Consider the following 20,805-nt stretch of genomic DNA (forward strand, 5'->3'; position numbering starts at 1 on the left):
ATGGACCAGATTGGCAGGCATATAATTGCTAAGCTAGCGGGGGAGGGAAGATGGAGCAACTGCCACATGCTCAAACATCCCCCAAACTCCTAAAAGTGGTACCAAGCAGTATCAACCCAAACTGTTGAAACATGTTATCTCCCTGGCGGAACTTCTCCAAGCTGAGAGAACGATTCGAAAATGAGAATGTGCTCAACACAGAATGTTTCTCCCCTGGAGTCCAGCAAATCCGGCCCCTTGAAGTCGTCTTGTCTGATCCCCCACCTTATTCTTCCTGACGCAGCTAGTCAGGTGCCTGTCATTTACCCTCTGCGACTTCTCCTCTGCCACACAGCCTTCTGGGAGAATCTCTCCCCTCCTGTCCTGGTTGCACCAAATGACAAGACTTCTCGTTCCTTACGGCCACAGCTCCTGAGAAAGGAAATGAATCAGTGGCTCCTTTGGGCCAATTTAATTTGTTTTCTCTAAAAACAAAGACGTCAAAACCTCGCGGATATCCAGATGGAGTTAGTCTGTGAAGAGCTCTTTACTGGCAGGTACAGGTGACCACAGTCGGAGCAGCAATTTCCCCCACTTAGCACAAGGTAACTAACAGTACCAGAGGCCCGGGAAGAAGTGGAGACGGGAAACCATCGGCTTCTAGAGAGACAGGAAGAGTCCCTTCATCTCCAGACCGCACGTGTATGTGTGCCAGTCCCATGCTTCATGAGACACAACCGTCCTTTCTGCCGTGAGATTCCATAGCGTGTCATTACCGCCATAGACGTCACCACTGTCTCCGGCAATGTCCTCTCCATCTCTGTCACCATGGTTACTGTGGTCACCATCATCACCCTCATCATCTCCTACCTTAACCGCCAGTGTGCTGGGGCTGGTACGGTGTGTTGGGGAGGCAGACCCTATGCACAGCAGACAAGCACTGCCAGGTCCCGTGCCAGCCTCATCCTCGTGAGGGTCACCCTCACCGCCATGGTGATCAGCATCCTCACTACCCTCAGGAGATTACCACTACCGTTGCTGGCACCCCCTGAACCAGCACCCCATCCTCACTCGCATCTGCAGCGTTTCCTGTAGCCTCATCACCGTCACCATCCTCCCGCTACCGCCGCCATCGCCATCAGAGGCCAGCACCACTGTAGTCACCGCCACTCCCACTCCAAGCCCCACCCCTCCTACCATGACCACCAATGTCACCATTCTCGGAACCACGGTCCCGACCACCCCCGTGACCACCAGCACCGCTGCCTCCATCCTCTGCACTGACCGCTGTTCAGTGACTGTGGGAGACACCAAGAAAGGGACATTCCGGTTTGGTCAGGATCAAAGCTTCATATTTTCTAGGAATTGGAAATGTCTGGCGGACACTGACAAATGATTTGTTTGAGATCTTCGGTAAGGTTCCTCCGACCTTGAACTGCCTGACCTCAGGTGTGGTTGTTGTGGAGTGCCTGCCAGCCAGCTCTGATGCAGGGGAACCCTCGGCACCAGCCTCACAATAGTTGGGAGGTTTGGGCGTGGTGGCAGCCACCCGGCCACTCAAGCTCCTGCAGGCCCTCCTCTTGTCTGCTGCCCTCTGCCTCAGCAGCCCTGACATCATTCTCCAGGGACCGGACCTATCGGCAACACGGCTGACCTGTGAGACAGCGCCACCATCCTGGCTTCTCAGGAGCATTATCCGTTTGTCCTCGTGGCCGTCTGCAGTACTTGCCATGTTCTTTGCCGCATCCTCGCTTAGATACACGCGTTCCTCCTCAGTCCACCTTATTCACCATCCAACCTCCACCTGCACGTGAGGCAGCTGAAACCACCATGCTGGGCTCAGGCCACCTTGGTCTTCAAAGGGACATCCTTGCTCTCCAGCACTCGAAAGAAGTCTTACACCGCAGACCTACCCCTTGCAGGATGCCCTCCGATCTCTTGACGGCTCCTTGAGCGTTGACTGGTGATCCAAGCGAGACGAGCTGAACCACTCGACAACATGGATCTTTCTCCATCGTGATGTAACCTTTTGGTCCAGGCTTGTGTTCGCCCCTCATTATTCACTATCCAAGAAGTGGTGCCAGCTATACAGCCTGTGTGAAAAGCCATAGGGCGCTGCCTCGGGCCACTGGGAACAGGATCCCACGGGATGCGACGATGCCTCTGCTGGGTATAGACCCTGAAGATGGTAGGGATGGAGCACAAGCAGACATATGCTGTCCCAGGCTTATCGTCGCACAGTGCCACACAATGAGAAGTTGGAATGAGCCTCCATGCCCCTTGGAGAAGAGCAGATAAAGAGACTGTGGTAAGTGCACATGGTGGAATACTACGCACCCCTAAACAACAGTGACGAAACCACACAACACCTCCTGACCTAGATAGACCTGGAGAACACGAAGCGGAGTGAAGTTGGTGCACCCCAAAGGACAGATCTTGGATGAGTCCACTGCCGTCAGGATGAGAGCCAAGACGAGGCCTTGCACACCCAAGGGAACGGGCTTTGGAGGCTCCTGAGAGAGGGAAGGCAAAGTGGGGGGGCTGGAGCAATGGGCTGGAAGGCTGACGGGGCTTGACTCGGATGAAAGGGAGGCTGGAGACTCACAGGGGGAGCAGAGGATCAGGAGGGGCGGCATGGAACACGGTGGGGGCTGATGAGTGAAAGCAGAGTTGGCGGCTTGACATGTAATTCACAATAACAAATACATTAAGAGGAAAAACAGAAATGGTGGCAGCTACCTAGTCAACAATCTAGAAGCTGCTGGTCCCACTGAAGGGGCCAGCCCTCCTCCTGCGGCAGCCAGTCCAGTTTCCTCTCTGACTGGTGGCCACCAGGTGGCAGCCTTGGGGCAGACTCCCTCCTGGGATCTTGGCTCTGGGTGTTTGCATGCTCCTGTGGCTTTCGGGGCTTCCATGGCCATCCTGGACCATGGGGCGGTCCTGGGAATGGAGGCCATGAGCTGAGGGTGCAGAGAAGGACAGTAGAAGGATCTTTGGTTCTGGTGGCTACAGACCCACCACATCAGACCTGGGTTCCCTAACTCTGGGCTCTTTTGTACAGAAAGAGAAAGCCTACAGCCTTGGACCCAGTGTGACTTTGTGTGTTTTCTCCATCTTTTTTCTCTAGGAACTGCACGTCCTCCTAAGATTCCTTTGAAACATGCCCAGAAAAAAGTCTGTCCAATGCGTTCCCCACTTACCTGATGTCCAGTGGGGTCCTCGTGTGGAGGAGGGGCTCTCAAAGGGCTCCTACTCATTCCTGACCTCAGATCACAGGTTGACCCCCTTCCTCCCTCCTGCCCCCCTCCCTTCCCTGGTTTTGCCTCCACCCAGCGGGACCAGGTACCGCCCCTCTGCTGTTATCTGAGGTTGTGCACACCTTTATCTCCAGGAGGGATGACCCAGTTGTCTTGCTGGAGGATTCTGGGACCCCACCATCCACTCCCCTTCATATCAAAGTGGATATGTGTCTTTTGAACTTGTGATACCTCTTCCCGTTGACACTTAATGATTGCACAGACTGGTGTGCTTCTTCCATGTGGGCTTTGTTGCTTCCCTGCTAGATGGCCACTTGTTTAACTCCAAGCCTTTAAGACCCTGAAAGATAGCTAGACTAGGGTTAAAGGGGGTTGTGTCTATCAAATGCCCACACTAAATGAAAGTTAGCTGCCCATGCCACAATAAGGGGGTTGGAAAGAAGCCAAGCACACTAATTAAACACCTCTGGGAAATTCAGAACTGAGCATGCTCAGACCCAAGTCAAGTAGGCCTGGGTGGGCAGTCCTCCTGGGCGCACAGACTAGGCCCCGGTGACATGACCTCACAGAGGTGCGCCTACACTCAGCCAATAGGATTGGCCAATACCCTCAAACACGCCTCCTAAGTCAGTGGGGGTAGGAGGGGATAAATAACCCAGGCTGAGGGCAGGGCCAGCTCTCTGCTTTTCCAGGTGTTGCCCGTGTGTGCACCTGTGGGCCCTCTCAGGGCCTGCATTCTCTCTTGGCCTCTGGGGATTTCCTGACCTTGGTTCTCCACAGGTGGTGTCCCTACTCCTGTTTGAATAGTTGGTCGTCCTCACAATGTTTCAAACGTTTTCCTCATGCAGCTGCTCACGTCACAGATGGTGCGCTGGTGGCAAGGTGACCTTGCAGGACTGGAGTCCCTGCCACAATCACTTTGCTGCAGTGGCCTACCAGCAATGCCCGGGCCTGGCTGTCTGCAGGAGGTGCTCAGTAAAGGGCGCTGGGAGGGGCCTCGGGCTATGTGTGCTCACAGCTGCTGCCTAGTGGGGCTTGGGCCCCTTCTGCTTCACTTTGGAAGCAAAACACAACATGGTCCTTACAGAAAGAGTGGGAGGAACTGGGGGATGGGCTGTAAAAGAACAGCTCAAGCCCCGTGTGTGGAAGAGCTGCACCCTCTGCAGGCCACCGCTGGCTCTGCCACCATGCTACAGGCCCAAGTCATTAAAGTCCGCTTCCAGGGAGTGCAAATGGGCCCCCAAATCAGTCCACCCTCTCCCGGCAGTGCCAGTGCGTGCATTGGATATTTGTTTGCAGACTGCTAATTACCGCTGGCTGCTAATTACCCCTGACATCCCAGGTGACGTGACAGCCCCGTGAGCATCTGTCACCCTCCGATGCTGGCCAACAATGTTCCCCAGTTGGGGCCTTGAACCCAGACTCCCATCTGAGCAGCAGACTGGTGGGCTGCTCCCCACGGGGCCTGGTCCTCCCCAGTGGAGTCCGCTCTCCAGGAATCCCTCCATAGACAAGTGCAGTGTCGACTGGGATGCCCACTGGGGCTGAGATGGCCAGGTGAGTCAGGAAGCTCTCGAATCGGGAATCTCAGTGCTCATTTTAATTATCACACAGACGAACTAACAGTATGCCCGTCTTCCTCTCCTCTGATTACAACCCTCCGCTCAGCCCATCTATAGAACCCCCAATTTTCCCAACTCACCCCCGGACACAGGCTGTCCCTGGCAGAGGAGCGGAGGTGGGGATGCATCCTTCAGAACCCCATCTTTCCTTGCTGAGGAGCATGAAGGGGACTCGGTCCCCGGAGGCTGGCTTTAGGCTGGCATTTGAAGTCTCTGATCACAGACTACGATGCTCACGGGGGATGGGTTATTTGAAAATAATATTTCTGACTTTTAATCCTATTTCAGCGAGGACTGTATGCAATAACCCCTGGCCGGGGCTTGGAGAATTGTTTAGAGTTCACTGCTGAGTGCTCTTCTCCCATCTACGCTGCTCATTCATTCACCCAGCGCTTGTTTGCAGAGTTCTGAAGTGTGCCAGCGTGCAGTAGTGCCTCTGGGGTAGGAGCTGTGCCTTCCATGAGGGAGACCTCGTGTGCAAGGACCACTGTCGGCCAGGAAAGGTTTGGGTGCCGTGGGAGGGCTGTTCAGGTTCCGGGTGGGTGGGGGTGGGGGTCCAGACTGAGACAAGCAAGAAAGGTCTGGAGATCTGCTTCTGAAGATCAGCCAGTGAGAACCCTGTGGAGGTCAGGGGTGTGACCTGAAACCAGAGGGAGGGGATGGTGGCACAGGAGCTGAGTGATCCCTCTCCACGTGGTCGGGGTCGCCACAAGTCGGGAGTCATGCAGGCCGGTGGCAGGCGCTGTTTCTGACCTCGGTCTACAGCAGAGAGCAAGACCAGGCTCCTGCCCGCAGGCCGGGGGCTCACAGTCTCATGGAGAGGCAAGGTCACCGCCACGAGGAGAGGCACCCTGTGGCATCAGGAGGTGAGCAGCCTGAGTGGGGAGGGGGTCTGGGGGAGGGGGAATGAAGCTTCCTGGGAGGATCAGAGGCTTCTGCAGAGACTTTCTTTCAGTTCTCTGACCCCCATGTAGTCCAACATTGATGTCTGAGATGTGGGAGCTGGTGAGTGCGACCCCACTTGGGAGCCTGTGGCTTTGGTGGTGGTTGGTATAGACGAGTTAGTTCCCACTTGGGAGTGTAGGGGTGGGGGTGGGGTGGTAGTTGGGTGAGGGCAGGTGGGCTCCCCCCCACCTTGGCCCCATGTGGTGGTGTGGCACGGCCTGAAGGTCATCTTTAGGAGGACAGACCACCAGGTCTTTCTTCCATGGCGCTTGGCTCAAACCACCTATCTACCTTTCTTCTGGTCAGCTTCCTGGTACTTAACCCTGAGAGGGTGCCGGGCAGTCCTCCTGCAGTCAAGCCGTGGTCAGGACCCCAGGCCAGCAAAGGCACCCTGGTAATGCGGCAGAGAAGCGCTGGGTTGTCCACCAAAAGTCAGCCCTGAGGGCAACAGATGAGTGGCCTGGGCTATAAGGTGGCACTGTTTCCGAGCCTTTGGGGGCAGATCCACTCTGTCCTGCAGGGTCACCGTGAGACCCCATTGACTTCATAGCAGTGGGTTTGACTTTGGGGGCTTAGGATCCTCACCGAAGTCTAACTTTTGAAGGACAAACGAAGGGCAGGCATTTGGAGGCAGCCCTGTCTGGGGAAAGGAACGGATCCGGCCTTCTCGTCTGGAGAGTGTGCCTCATCCATGTACGTCTCAGAGCCACAGAGGAGGAAATGCGCGTAGGGGGTGGCAGCTGTGTGTTAAAGCCCCACAAGCCCATCATTTAACTGGGGGTCGGGCAGAAGGGCAGCCCCTCTGTCTCCGCAGAGGGATGGTGATGTTCCTGTCCCCAGTGGGAGGCTCACCACTGAGCTCACTCAGGTTGGGAATGATGAGTTTTCTGTATAAAGACATCTGACCAAAAAAAAAAGGAGCCCTAAATGCTCTCATTTTTCTTCGTTCCCTCTGCTAACCAGCTTTCCAAAGCCTCAAAACAGCAGTCAAGAAACGCTGATTAAGTTGGCACGCTCAAATTAGACGTCGGCTCTATCCTTGGGCACTTGCCAGAAACAGCAAGTTTCTTTAAGGAAGGAAACCGGATCTTTCTCTCAGAGAGCAGCCCCTGCAAAGAGGTCACCCAAGGAAACTGGTCTTGTACTTGTCTGTGCTGGCCTGGTGCTGCAGTGGCTGAACACTCGGCTGCTGACAGACAGGTCAGGGGTTCAAACCCACCAGCTGCTCCTCTGGAGAAAGATGAGGCTGTCTGCTCCTGTAAAGATCTACAATAGTCCATGAGACCCTATGTGGGGTCACTGCAAGTCAGAATTGACCCGAGGGCAGTGGGGTTTTGCTCAATGGCAAGGCAGAGTGCTGGTAGTCCAGTGGTTAAGCATCTATCTGGCTGCTAACTGGAGGGTTGGCAGTTCAAATTCACGCGCCGCTCCTCTGGAGGAAGAGGCAGTGGCCTTGCCTTCATCAGATGACAGACTTGGAAACTTGGTGGGCAGCTGGACTCGGGCTTGCTGAGAGTTAGAGCTGCCCGGCCAGCTGTGGGCTGGGGTGACTCGTGGAGGTCAAGGCAGAGGTGAAAGGACATTCAGGAGAAACAGAACTCACCTCTCCATGGGCCTCAGGCTCCATCAGACTCCCCTTCAGGGCATTTAGGGCTGGAGGGTGTGTCAGTCTGGGTGGATTAGAGAAACAAATTCATAGACACTCATATGTGCATAAGAAAGAGCTTTATATACAAGAGCAATTGAATCTTGAGAAAGCATCCCAGCCCAGTCTAGACCAAGTCCATAAGTCCGATATTAGCCCATATGTCCGATGCCAATCTATAAAGTCCTCTTCAGACTCACGAAACACATACAATGACACCGAATGCAGGAAGATTCACAGGCCAGTGAGTGGAAATTCTTGTGGATCCAGTGGCAGTAGAGGCAGCTCAGCGCTGGCAAGGGTCTCCACGTGGCTCCTTCAGCTCCAGGCTCTAGAGTTGCTCCATGTGTCTTGTCAGCTGCAAGGTCTCGCAGGGAGTGTGTCCCACCTCCAGCGAGCTATTTATCTCCTTAGTGCCTCCAAATGAGGTCATCAAGCTGTGACCTGATTGACAGGCCAAACTCTATCCTTTCACTCTTTAAGTCTCAAATTGTCACCAGATTATGTCACTATCAAAGAGGGTTGCCTTGGGCTTGCCAACTGGCACCAATCATGTCCTTCCCCCCAATTCCGTACAGACGTCATCGTCTTGCTGGGCTGGTTTGGGAGGTTGCCAACAAGGTTTATTTTCACGTCTTTACTTCCACGGAAGTTTGGGGGAAGCTTCCAGAGCACAGGAGTTTCTCGTTCCACAGTTCATACACAGTTGGCTTGGGGACATGGGTTTGGATCCCCACCATGTGCCAACCCTCTTGCCCCCACTCCCGAGGGTTCCCCATGGCTCTTATTCTTCTCCCTGCCCCTCCTGCCTTCTGAGCTGTCTGGGCCAATGCCGCCCTCCTGGTTTTGGGGATGTGGGTGTTCAACGTCTCCCTCCCTGGTCGAATCGTTCATTGGCAGGGCCCCTTTGCTGGGGACTGAGAGGGGACCTACAGGGGTGGGTCTTGGGCACCACAGGGGCCGCTCTTCCCTGCCCTACAGGGTTGCCAGGAATCAGAGCCAAATCGGCAGCAGTGAGTTTTTGAGAAGGACCCCAGGCTCCAGGGACCCAGCAGTCTGTCCATATCAGACAGTAAGTCTGGTGTCTTGATGACTTTGTGGTATTTAAAGGCCTTGCCTTGGTCTGGAAGAAGATGAGGGTGATTGTGTCAGGCTTTGCACCTGTGTGATGGTTATGCTTGGGGCCAGGAGAGACCAGTCCTTGGAGAAGGACCTCATGTCTGGTCAAGCAGAGGAGCAGCGACACAGAGGACGTTGCTCAAGCAGATGGGTTGACCCAGCGGCTGCGGCCATGGGCGCAGACAGGCCTCAGACCATTGAGAGGGTGCACAGGGCCTGGCGGCGGTATCTTCTGTTTCGCGCGGGGTCACCGAGTTGGAACCTAACAGAAAACCACAACCAACCATGGTGGCAACAGAAACTGGAAAACCCAGCGCAGTGTGGGTGATGACAGCTCCTGGAACCCCCCCCCCCCAAAGTCAGAGTGGAACGTGTCTTCGTGGGCTCTCTCACCTGTGACCTTCAGTAGCAGGTGGCCAGGTCTTTCTTCCGAAGCATCTGTGGATACCTTCAAACCACCAGCCTGGGGTGGCAGCCGAGTGCTTAGCGTTCTGTGCCGCCCAGAGATGCGCTGATGAGCATGCAGAAGAGCTCACTTTCCACCAAGTCGACACCGGCTCATAGCAACCCCATAGGGCAGCGCAGAACTGCCTGCCTGGGTGGGGGCGGGGTGCGGGGTGTTCCTGTATGGGAGCAGAAAGCCTCTCTCACACCCTCAGAGCCCCTGGTGGTTTCGAACTGCTGACCTGGCAGTGAGAAGACTGCTTCATCCTCTGTGACACCAGATCTCCTGTTATGAACACATCATCCCAGCAAAGGAAGGGCCTCTCCCTGCTGAGAACACAGCATGATAAATGTCTGCTCCCTGGGCTTCCCTCCCCTGTGCATCTCAAACACTGCTCAACGTCTGGGCTTCCTGGTCTCAACAGGGATGCAGCTCATCTCCAGGAGCATGAGGAAAGGAGGAGGAGGAGGAGGAGGAGGAGGAGGAGTAGGAGGAGGAGGAGGACATGGTCAGAGGAAGAGGGGGAACTGTGTGAGCATTTCCTGTTGTCAAGGTCATGCCGGCCCAGAAGTCCCTTGAGGCACGATCCCCAGGGAGGTCTGTTTGGTTTCTGGGCACCTAGGATTTATTTAGAGCAGCGGTTCTCAACCTGTGGGTTGCGACCCCTTTGGGGGTTGAACAACCTTTTCACAGGGGTTGCCCAATTCATAACAGTAGCAAAATGACAGTGATGAAGTAGCAATGAAAATAATTTTAGGGTTGGGGGTCCCCACCACATGAGGAACTGTATGAAAGGGTCAAGGCATGAGAAAAGTTGAGAACCACTGCTCCAGAGAAACCCTGGTGTCAGAGTAGCTACATATTGGGCTGTCAACCTCAAGGTCAGCAGTTCGAAACCACCACTTCTCTGTGGGAGAAGTAAGAGGCTTTCCACTCCCATAAAGAGCTGCAGTCTTGGAAGCTCTCAGGGGCACTTCGACCTGTCCTGCAGGGTCACTGTGAGTCAGGGTCGCCTCAAGGGCAGTGGGTTTGGTTTTTGGAGGACTCATCTGCCAGGAGGGATGTGGGCTGGGGGTGGGGAGGAGAGAGATACACTTGAGACCTGCTGGCTGAGCCACCCCACCCCATTTTCCAGAGGTTAGTGAGGATGGCTGTGCTGGCCGGGCAGGCCTTCCCTCATCCGGGTGGTTTTTCAGCAGGCCAGCTAGTAGATCACAGAGCTGGCTGGCTGGGGCTGGCTGGAGCCCTAAGACCCTTCCCTGGGGTGACTGCCGTCCATGAAGCGCTGTCAGTATCAGCCAGGAGTCATGAGCTGGCACCATCATAAGTCAGGGTAACCCTCTAAACTCTAGTATATCATGTCATTCCATTCCCTGGAGACGCCGCCACGTGGGTGCTTCCAGAGCCTTTGGGGCATTGAGAAGGGCGCGTGGGGCAGTTGCTTGTGACAGCTCTCTGAGGCCAAGGGCGCCTAAGCTTCAGAGAAGCTGTGTGCAGATCACCAATCCAGCCCTGCGAACCCCACCCCCCAGATTTCCCCAGCAGCAGCTTCTTTGAGTTCCCCAGTCGGCGGCAGTGGGGCCCTTTGCGGTGCAAGTCCTGTGACTGCTGTGCGCCCAGACGCCTCCTGGCTGCTCTCCGAGGCTCTCGCAGGCTGTGTCCTTGCTCGGAGCCGGGCCCACCCGTCTGGCACTGAAGGAGACTTGGAGGGGTTTCCCCAGCACCCATATCCCTGAGAAAGGGACAGAGGCCACACCCACCACTCCCTCCGGGCATCTGGTCCCCGCCATCCTCTATGCATGTGTGGGGCAGGTGAAAGGGAATATGTGGGGTGGCCCCTGTGGGTTTTGGGGACTGGTATACAAGACTAGATCACTATCGCCCCGTCCATTTCATCCGTCAGCTTCTCTGCCCACAGGTCACAGAATGGCATGTTGGGGTGAATGCTCAGCTTCATCTTTCTGAGCAGTTTGCGGCAGGAGGCAGGAGACGGAGCAGAGCAGGGAAGCCCCTTGGGTAAGGTGACCAGATTGTAACATTGGTAAAGCGGGACACCATTGATAAAACTCATATCCTGGCAAAATAGCCACATGGCAGCCGAAAACCGTCTACCCTAGCTTGTCGTGCATTCTTTCCAAAACGTGGGACTTTTTTAAAAGCCGCGGGACAAGGGAAAAATTTGTTAAAAATCGGGACTGTCCCACCAAAAGTGGGGCGTTGGGTCAGCTTACCCTTGGGGGGGCTGTAGGAGAGGGCTGGTGGACTGGCAGAGCCCAGCAAGGCTGAGCTGGGGGCTCAGAGCTTCACTCAGACCAGGAGTCTGGTTGCACATTCTTGGGGATCCCATGGTTGTTGGGGCTCAACCCTCAGCGGGGCCCCTTCTCAGCGCAGTGCTCTCCGTGAGCCCATCCTCCTCCTCTTCCACCCCCACAGAAGAGTGCTCCTCGGGAGACCCCGCAAGATCAGCAGTTCCAAACCTCCGTGGGAAAGATGAGGCGTTTACACAGACTGGGAAACTCACAGTCAGCCCTCTCCCGCCCTGTAGGCTCGCTATGAGTCTGCATTGAGTCCAGGCCCCGAGTGTGAGTTTGACGCGACCGGTTACCAGGATCATAATGTTACTCAGAGAACGACACATTCCAGAGCCCTGTGATTATGGAGATTCCCTCTTGAAGAAGAGAAACGGAGGCCATGAGAAACGTGGATGGCCACCTCTCCACCCTCACCCCTACACACACACACAAACACACACACACACACACACACACACACACAGCTCCAGGGACCAGAAAGATGGGCAGCACCTCTGAGAAGGCTTCCTCCAGGGAAACGCCCCCACCCAGAGATTCGGCTTCAAGCTGGAGCCTCCAGCTACCTTCCCAAGGAGGGTCCACAGGCTGGGCACCACCCCCACCCCACCCCCCGGAGAATGCAGCCATCAATACCAATTTGAACGGAGTCGTCAGAAAACAAATGAGAAACGCTCCCAGGAGTACCCACTGTGGGCCGGCCGCGGTGGAGTTACTTTTATTCCAAGTGCAATAACACGCCCAGCCCCAGCTTCCTTTGCAAGCTCAGTGCCGGAGAGCTGGGTCCTGGCAGTGGCCAGGACAGGTCTCCAGCCTGGGCCCTGGGTGGGTCATCAGACCACCACCAGCCACCACCACCAGCCCAAACCCAAACCAAACTCACTGCCGCCGAGTCCACAGCTGCGCAAAGCGACCCTCGGTGGGGTTCCCAAGACAGGAAGTCTTTGCGGGACCAGAGCGCCTCATCTTTCTCCTCCAGAGCGGCAGATGAGTTCGAACCTCCGATCTTACCCACGGCACCACCGGGGTCCTCAGAATTTTATTGACTGTCATAATTAACAAGGCATGCCAGAGGGCAGTGGCCACTGTCACCTGCCGTGGACACAGAGTCTGTGGGCTGATGGCTCTCACAGCCAGTGAATGCCATTCCAGGGCCATCAGAGTCCTCAGAGTGCAGGAGGTTGGGGTCCCATCCTGGCTGCCACGCTCAGAGTAGGGGTCAAAAGAGGGTGTCATGACTGCCAGCCCCAGGCGGCCGGTGGCGTGAGTGAGAACGAGCACAGAGCAAGCCTTGGAGCATGCAGCGTTACCATGGCACGCTATAAGAGCCTGCCACACTCGTCTGTCAGTCTGTCCCACTGTGCGTCCGGTGTGCTGCTGGGATGCTGGGAGATCTGTCACCTGCATTTCAAACGCCAGCAGGGTCACCCAGAGTGGACAGGTCTCAGGATCTCTTCCAGACTAAGAACAGACCATGAAGAAGGAATCCCGGTCCACTTTGCAGGAAGAAGCTGCTGCAGACGTTATGAATGGAAGCAGAGCATTGTCAGAGATAGAAGGCACTCAGATTGTGACTGAGGAGGAGGAGCCTCCTTCTCAAAGTCAAGTCAACCACAGTGACCCGAACGGACTCACGTCTGTGGGAGCCATGCCTGTGAGGACTTCATTGGCTCGTGTGTATGTGGTACAGCTCAACATCAGGAGCTAATAAAACCTGGTCGGGGCTGACTGTGGAACAGACCACCAATAGCTCATAGGTAGATTCAGGTAGAAACTGAAAAAGATTAAAACAAGCCCATAGAGCCAAAATGCAATCTTGAGTCAATCCCCCCTACGTTCTGAGACCATCTCAGGAACACTAAGGACAGAAGGCCCTGTGTGGACATCAAGAACATCATTCAGAAAGAAAACAAAAAGTCACTTAAAAAACAGGAAAGAAAGAAAAGATCAAAGTGGATGTCAGAAGAGACTGGGAGACGTGTGTGGAGAAAGAGTCATGGGTACCTTCCATGGGGGCAGGATTTAGGACAAGGTCTCGGGTGTCAGGGTAGAGGAAGCCACAGGGCACCTCTTTAGAGAGGGACCCAGTGGCAAGGATGGAGAGTGACCATGGGGACCCAAGGAGCCAGCCACCAGCAGAGGCTTTAGCAGGGGCAGAGGCTGGGAGGCCACCTGGCATGCCAGGGCCAGCCCTCCTTCCCAAGACTCTTCTGAGCACACCTTCTCCCGGAAGGACCTGATATCTAGTTTGCTTTCATGGAAGGAGACTTGTGGAGGCGGAGGCGGAGGTGGAAAGGAGCCTTCGCTTTGGTGGGCAAGTCTGGGGACCCACGTGAGAAAGCCCCTGGCAGAGGGGAGCAGGGCTCCTCGCCCCCCCTCACCCCCCATTCTCCCTTCCTCTTCAGCCAGAATGGAGATGCATGTCCAAACAGGAAAGGACAGGACCCACCAGGCACAGACAGCAGGAGGCTGGGCCCTGTCCTGGTTTTAGCTGCCATTGAGTTTCCCTGCCTTCTCTTCCCACGGTAGCCAGAGCAGGACCTGCTCTGGCAGAGAGGCTCCCACGGTGTCAGGAAAGGCCAGTGATAGGATTCAGGATGGCTCTTAGAAGGGGGTCTTTGAACATGCCTGCCTTGAAAATGGGTCGCTGCTGGAGGTGACAAGGAAGAGAGCAATTATTCCAAGCTGGACATAATCAGCTTACTCTGCAGAGAACCTAGTTCCAGGGGAGAGAGAAGGCCCCCAAATGAATAGCCGCCCTGGCTGGCCAGAGTTGCCATGAAACACGCAGCCTAGGGGAACCTGCCCTCGTGCTGAGGCCAGGTCACACCTGCCCCCTCTCTGCAGCAGCCTCCAGGGCTCCCTGGGATGGCAGAGCAGCACAGGCCTCTGCCGCCCCCGTGTGGCTCCCTGCTGAAACAGCCGCTCTGCTGGTCCCTGTGATGGCGATGGCGGAGAGGGAGGATCCCCTACCACATCAGGATCAATGCTGCAGGGCTGTAATCAATACTCCCCGAAGGCCCTGAAGATGAAATTACAGAGAAAATACTGTCTCCCCCCCCATACCCTCGACATTCCTCCAAGATAAACACCAATCCCCCAAAACTGAACTCACTGTCCACAGTGACCCCATGGGACAGGGTAGAACACTCCTGTGGATTTCCGAGACTGTAACTCTTCATGGGGGAAGAGAGCCTTGTGTTTCTCCCATGGAGCGGCTGTTGGGTTTGAACTACTGACCTTGCGGTTAGAGCCCAGCATAAAACCCACTATGCCACGGTGTCCTTCAGAGCAGTTGGTGGTTTTGAACCACTGACCTTGAGTCTAGCTGACCCCTGGGAAACCCACTAGACCACCGAGCTTCCTTCCCATGATTCCAGAAGCCCTGTTTCCCAAGTGTCCCCCAAGGCACTTGCTCATTTAGGACTCCCCAAATAGGAAACCCACAGACAATGCGTGGTTCCAATGCATAAAAACCAAACAGACTCACTGCCAGGGACTCAGACACCAGCTCACAGTGAGCCTCAGGACGGGGCAGAATGGCCCCTGGGGGCTGTTGAGACCACTCGGGATGGGGCTGGTGGTCCCCCTGTAGCGACCTGCTGAGGGGTTCCCGGAGTGCAGGTCTTCAGAGAGCAGACACCATTGCCTTTCTCCCGCAGAGAAGCGTGAGCTCACCTGGCTGAGGGTCAGGAACCTCCTGGGAGGAGTCAGGCCCAGCCACAACCATTCAGCTCTGGGATCGCAGGGCAAAGGTGGCCGTAAAGGAGTGAGAAGGGCGGGGTAGGGAGGCTGACTGGACCTGACCCTGAGCCATGGCTGGATGTGGGGTGCTGGCTGGGGGTGGGGTGCTGATCTCTGCTCTCACCGAGCTGCTTCCCCTACAGGGAAGGGCGCCGAGGGAAGGGAGCAGGGAAACAGACTGAGGGGAGGAAGGAGGACTCTGGCCAAGCAACACCACTCCTGATTCGTGGGCTGTGGCTAATGGCTTGGCTGGATGGCCAGGGAACTGGAAGGAACATGATTGGAAAATTGGTGACAAGGAGGTGTGGGGAAGAGGTACGTGGATGGGCCAAGAAAGTAAAGATAATCGTGTCTCGTGTGAACGCTCACCAAAGGGTTGCCTCTGAAGAGGAGGACTTTCAACAATCAAGTGGATGAGATGAAACGCACTGGGGAGACTGGCTCTTTGAAGGAGTCCCTCAGGCTGTCACCCCCTCCAGGCCCAATCCCAGGGAAGCCCAGGTACATCTCCTGCCCTGACATGTCAGTTCCCACCAAAGCCCCACCTGCCCCAAGGCCCTGCACGCATTCCCTCGCTGCCTTGGCTGAGCAGCAGCAGCGGGCCTGGACTCAGCCCTCAGCCCTGCCCCTAGCCGGCCAGCTTGTGCTTCTCCGGCTCGGCCTTTCAAGGCTGCATCTCCTGCGGGGACGACCTGTCACCTCAGAATGGCCACCCTGAGCCACCAAGTGCTCCCTTCTCCCTCCCCGAGGCCACTGGGCACACGGACCACCCTCCTCTCTCTCCATCTGCAGGTGGCCAAGCTCAAAGGCCTGAACCTGGCAGGTCACCTAGTGTTCTGTTGGAAGAAATAGGGGGACAAGGTGAACGGCCTATTCCTAGAGCCAGCCCTTCCCTCACGTCTTGCTCAGGTGACCAGATGCCAGTAGAAGGCTCACCTCTTACAGCTTCACCTACTGGCTAGGTGAGCTTGGGCAAGTCACTTGCCCTCTCTGAGCCTCAGCATCCTGACCTACAACATAGCGGGGCCATCGCTGGCTTTCAGGAGAGTGCAGAATCCTGTGCTCGGGAATCAAAGGACCTTCAAGAAGTGCTGGTCCACCCGCTGCAGGTTGGGCATCGGCCTGCTAACCTCAAGGCCAGTGGTTCGAACTCTTCCACTGCTTCAAGGGAGAAAGGTGAGGCTATCTGCTTCTATAGGAGCCTTGGTGGCAGAGTGATTAATTTCTGGGTTGCTAACCATCAGGTCAGCAGTTCAAAACCACCAGCCGCTCCTCAGAAGGAAAATGAGGTGCTGTTTGCATTAAGCGTCACAGTCTCAGAAACCCACCGAGGCGGTTGTAACCTGCTCTCTCTACACGGCTGCCATGCGTCAATCGACCCAATGGCCGTCAGGTGGGGTTATCTGCTCCTGTAAAGGCTGAGGATCGCAGAAACCCTGAAAATAGGGCCACTGTGAGTCAGACACAGCACGATGGCAGTGGGTCTGGGCACTCTAACTTGGGATGGCAGTTCAACCCCACCGGCCCCTCCCCAGGAGAAAGATGAGGCAGTCTGCTCTCTTGAAGATGGACAGCCTTGGAAACCCTAAGGATCAGCTCTACTCTGTCCTATAGAATCGCGGTGAGTGGGAATCCCAATCCTCTCCACGGCGGGCAGAACTTCCGAGAGTCAAATCACATCATGCGGAAGGCAAGGCCACGTCCATCCCATCCAACTCTGTGTCCCCCGAGGTGTCTCAAAGACAGGGATGCTCACAGGAAACCAGGGGCTTCTGGAGTCTGGGGAGCTGGTTCCTTGGGGCAAGTGGGGGTGAGGTCTCAGGCTCTCTCGGATGCATTGCAAACGTTTGTTCGTTTTTCTGGGTGGTCCGTGGCTTTTCTCTCCAGATGGCATATGCACGAGCCTCTGAGCGCCACTGCCTCCAGCCTCTGCCGACGAGCCTGGGGACAGCTGTCAATCAAGGCTTGTTGGAAGATCAGCAACAGTTGTGGGGCTGTACGGTGAGAATTCGTTCTACTTAAGAAGTCTAGCTCGAATGCTCACGCTGTTCAGAATAGCAATTCTTTCCACCTCGTAGAGAAGGGTTTATAAAATTACCGCAGGACTGTAAAGTCGCCGCCTGGAAAATACTGGCGGTGTTTTGAGATTTCCGCGTGTAACAGTCAGTGTGAGCGTCGCTCCCAGCAGCTCCCTTAATGGAAACAGGTGCATGAGATCAGCGGGAGGGTTCGCTGGAAGCAGCCATGGGGCAAGGCAGCAGGCCGGCCACATGCCCTGAGACAGACAGTGTTCCACGGAACTGCCCCATCCCTCGTCTGCGCACAGGGCAGCTCACATACACCCCATGGGAAAGACTCCGTTGGGACAGTGTGGTCGCTGACTGTGGGTGTGTGGAGGCTGAGGGCAAGCTTGTACCCCGTGCCTCTCGGGAGAGAATGAGCTTTCCACTGCGTGGCAGTTAGGCTGCATCGTGCTGCTGTTTTTAGTTAGGTGCCTCCACGTCCGTTCTAACTCATAGCAAACCCGTGAGTGACAGCTCAGAGTCCCGCCCCGTCCCGGCCACCCTGCCCGCCTTTGCTGCTACCTTGGAGCCCATTGCTCAGCCCCCATGCCACCCCATCTCGTTGATCACCTTCCTCTTCCGCTGCTCCTCTATTTTTACCAAGTGTGAGGCCCTTCTCGAGGGGACCGGTCCCTTCTGACGATACGTCCAACATTGCTGAGATGAAGTCTCGCTCTCCTGGCTTCTGAGGAGCATGCTGGCTGTGCCTGTCCCAGGACAGATTTCCCCACGCTCCTGGTGTTCTGTTCTCCCCGTAGGCACCCGCTCTGCGTCGGGTGCCCTCCCCCACGCCCAGGGTGCACGTGCACATGAGGACACTTGGGGGCCAGGGCTTGGACCTGCCCCTTAGCCAGATCCAGCAAGAGAACATCCTCTGCGTTTCTATGTCCTCTAGAACCATCCTTATTTGCTGCCTACAGCAGCCTGGGCCCCCAGCTCTGCCTCACCCCCGACAGCCATGCTGCGTCTCATCCCAGCATCATTACCTCTGGCCAGAGGTCATACCGACATCACTGGGTGGATGAGCTTACGCCCACGGTGAACACTATGTTGTATAGTCGGTAACTTTCACCCAACAGAGATTCCTGCACAAGAAAACAGCTCATCTTCCGAGAGGTCTGGCGGCCTTCACCCCAAAGCATATCCAGGGGTGCCACGGTGAAGGTTGCGTGCCACTGTGGCTAGGCTGTGAGGCTCAGTGGTCTGGCAGCTCTTATGCAAACGTCCTCCATCTGGAGAATCCCATGTGAGCAGCCAATCAGTTGAGAGGGGAGTTTCCTGGAGGGGGTGTGGCCTACACCCCATATACGTGGACGTTCTCGCCCAGCTCACCCTCGCTGGAGTCCGCATCCTCTGACCTTCGGGGCTTTGGTATGCGAGCCAGCAGCCTGACATTTGACGGGCTGGTTTGCGGTTCATCAACCCCTGAAACCACGTGCAATTGCAGAAACCTGCAGCGGGATGCCCGACTCACAAAGCTGGGACTTGCCAACGTCCACAACTGTATGAGCCGTTCCCTGGAAATGGACATTCCTCTCTCTGTATATACAGAGAGAGCCCTGGTGGGGCAGCGGTCACTCGCTGGGCTGCGGTCTGCACATAGGCAGCTCCGAGCCACCAGCCACTCCGGAGGAGAAAGAACGGGCTTCCTAGTCCCGAGAGCAGTTAGTCCTGGAATCCCGCAGGGATCGCTGAGTCAGCATTGACTTGGCGGCAGTGAGTTTGGTTTTGGCTGTATATGTTCCTCACGGGGTTGCTCCCTACAGAACGCAGCCTCAGTCCTCCGGCACCCGGCATCGTTACAGAAGAACAGTTTAGCGAGGCGTTGACACCTAAGGGTGAGTTTTCCGAATCGATTCTCAAGGCTGGTCTTAACGGCACAGGGGCCTCTGCTAGTCCCTGGCGGGAGGCAGCAGTAGAAACAGGCAAAAGAGCTGAAACACTGGTGCGAAGCAAGGCTCCGGGTGGTCGGATACTGGAGGCTGTTCCCCGATGTGGTCAGAGTAAGGCAGAGGAGGAAGCTGGTTGGCGGGTCCTGCTCTCTCGACCATGCGGGGAAAGGAAGGGATGTCTCGAAGCTGCAGTGACCGCTCAGGGTGGGAACAAAAGGCCTGAACGTTGCTGATTGTGTGCCGGGAATAAACCGAGTGGATGCTGGTGAAAACCAAGCCCTGAGCCGCATCTGAAACCAAAACCAAACCAAACTCACGGCCACAGCCTGGATGCCGCCTCAGAGCGGCTGCCCCGTGCGTTTCTGAGACTGTCACAGTTGATGGGAGTAGAAAGCCCGGTCTTTCTCCCTTGGAGGGGCTGATGGTTGTGAACTGCCAACCAGTTCAATGGGTAACCGCTACACCAACTGCAATGCCTGTTGAATCCCCAACCTGAATGGTGTTAAAATGAGGGCATTGATTAGGGAGGCGTGGGATCTTAAACCGTGGGGTGGGGACACATGGTGGATAACAAGGACGGGGGGTGGGGTGGGGGAGGCGCAGCTCCTACATCCTGTTGAACCAACTTTCTCACTCTCACCTGGAGACTACTCCATCTTTGTCTTCTAAGCCACACCCCCCAGGAACCCCTCCTTCATCCCTCTGGCCCTCCACTGGGATTATTAGCCTAGATGTGTCTGAAGAGTCTTGTCTGGGACATTGCTGGGGCGGGGTGGGGGGGTGGGAGGGAACAGAAGCCCTACAAGACTTGGCTGAATGTTCCCAGGACCTGCACCCACCACCCGTTTATCCTTCGAGCCCTATGACCAGCCTGAAGTCCCAAGAGGTCACACAGAGCGTGACCCAGCATGAGGTGACCTATACTCCAAAAGCACGTGTGGCTTTTTTAACGTACACCAACCGCAGCCTGGGGAGTGTACGCGGGAATAGCTATCGAGGGGGGAAAGGATGATTCCAGGGATATAATATTGGATCCGAATGTTTTTGTTTTTATTATCTCTTTAGCGATATGGGCCCGCTAAGCACAGAGCCTTTATTCAGTACTTCGGCCAGAGAGGTGGGAGAAAGGTCTAAGCGTTGATTTGGTGGCGTCACGGCAGTAGGGATGAAAGGTCATCTATACTACTGAATCGAAATGCCGGCCGCCTCGGGAGACTGCGAGCGGACTCTCCAATGGCTGGGGACTGGTATGTTAGACAGGCTTTCCAGGCTCAAGCCACAGACCTTCCAGAGGATGCACGGGAGCCCCAACACCGCGACCCCTGGCGTGGTGGCTATTTTAAATAAGACCCTTTTGACTAGAATGGCCCGGAGGGAACTGAGACCTCTAAGGACCATGGTGGTAGCGGTCCACACAGAAGTGACCAAGAAGGAGCCCCATTCTGTGACTAACTGCACGTTTTGAGTGGGATGTAAATTACTGCCTTTTAGTTGTCTGCTGGGCAGGAAGTTTCAGGGGAGGGGGGGATTTGGGGAGGTCAGTTCCTGAATTAGCAAGATGTTGACGTATCTCTGGTAGAGGATTGAAAGATGACGGTTTCTGTGACAGATCTCTGATGGTTAAACGTGAACAAGGCCCCAGGTCACCCATCACTGATGACGATTTTATCAACAATGCATCTTCTGTCCAAAGGGCTTCTGCTCTGTGACACCCAAAGGACTCATCTCTGTGGGCTCTCAAGTGGGACCTGGGGGTCTAGAGGTCACATGCTGGGCTGCCAACCG

The sequence above is a fragment of the Tenrec ecaudatus genome, chromosome 16 (genome assembly GCF_050624435.1).
Source record: "Tenrec ecaudatus isolate mTenEca1 chromosome 16, mTenEca1.hap1, whole genome shotgun sequence".
In the NCBI taxonomy this organism is placed as follows: domain Eukaryota; kingdom Metazoa; phylum Chordata; class Mammalia; order Afrosoricida; family Tenrecidae; genus Tenrec; species Tenrec ecaudatus.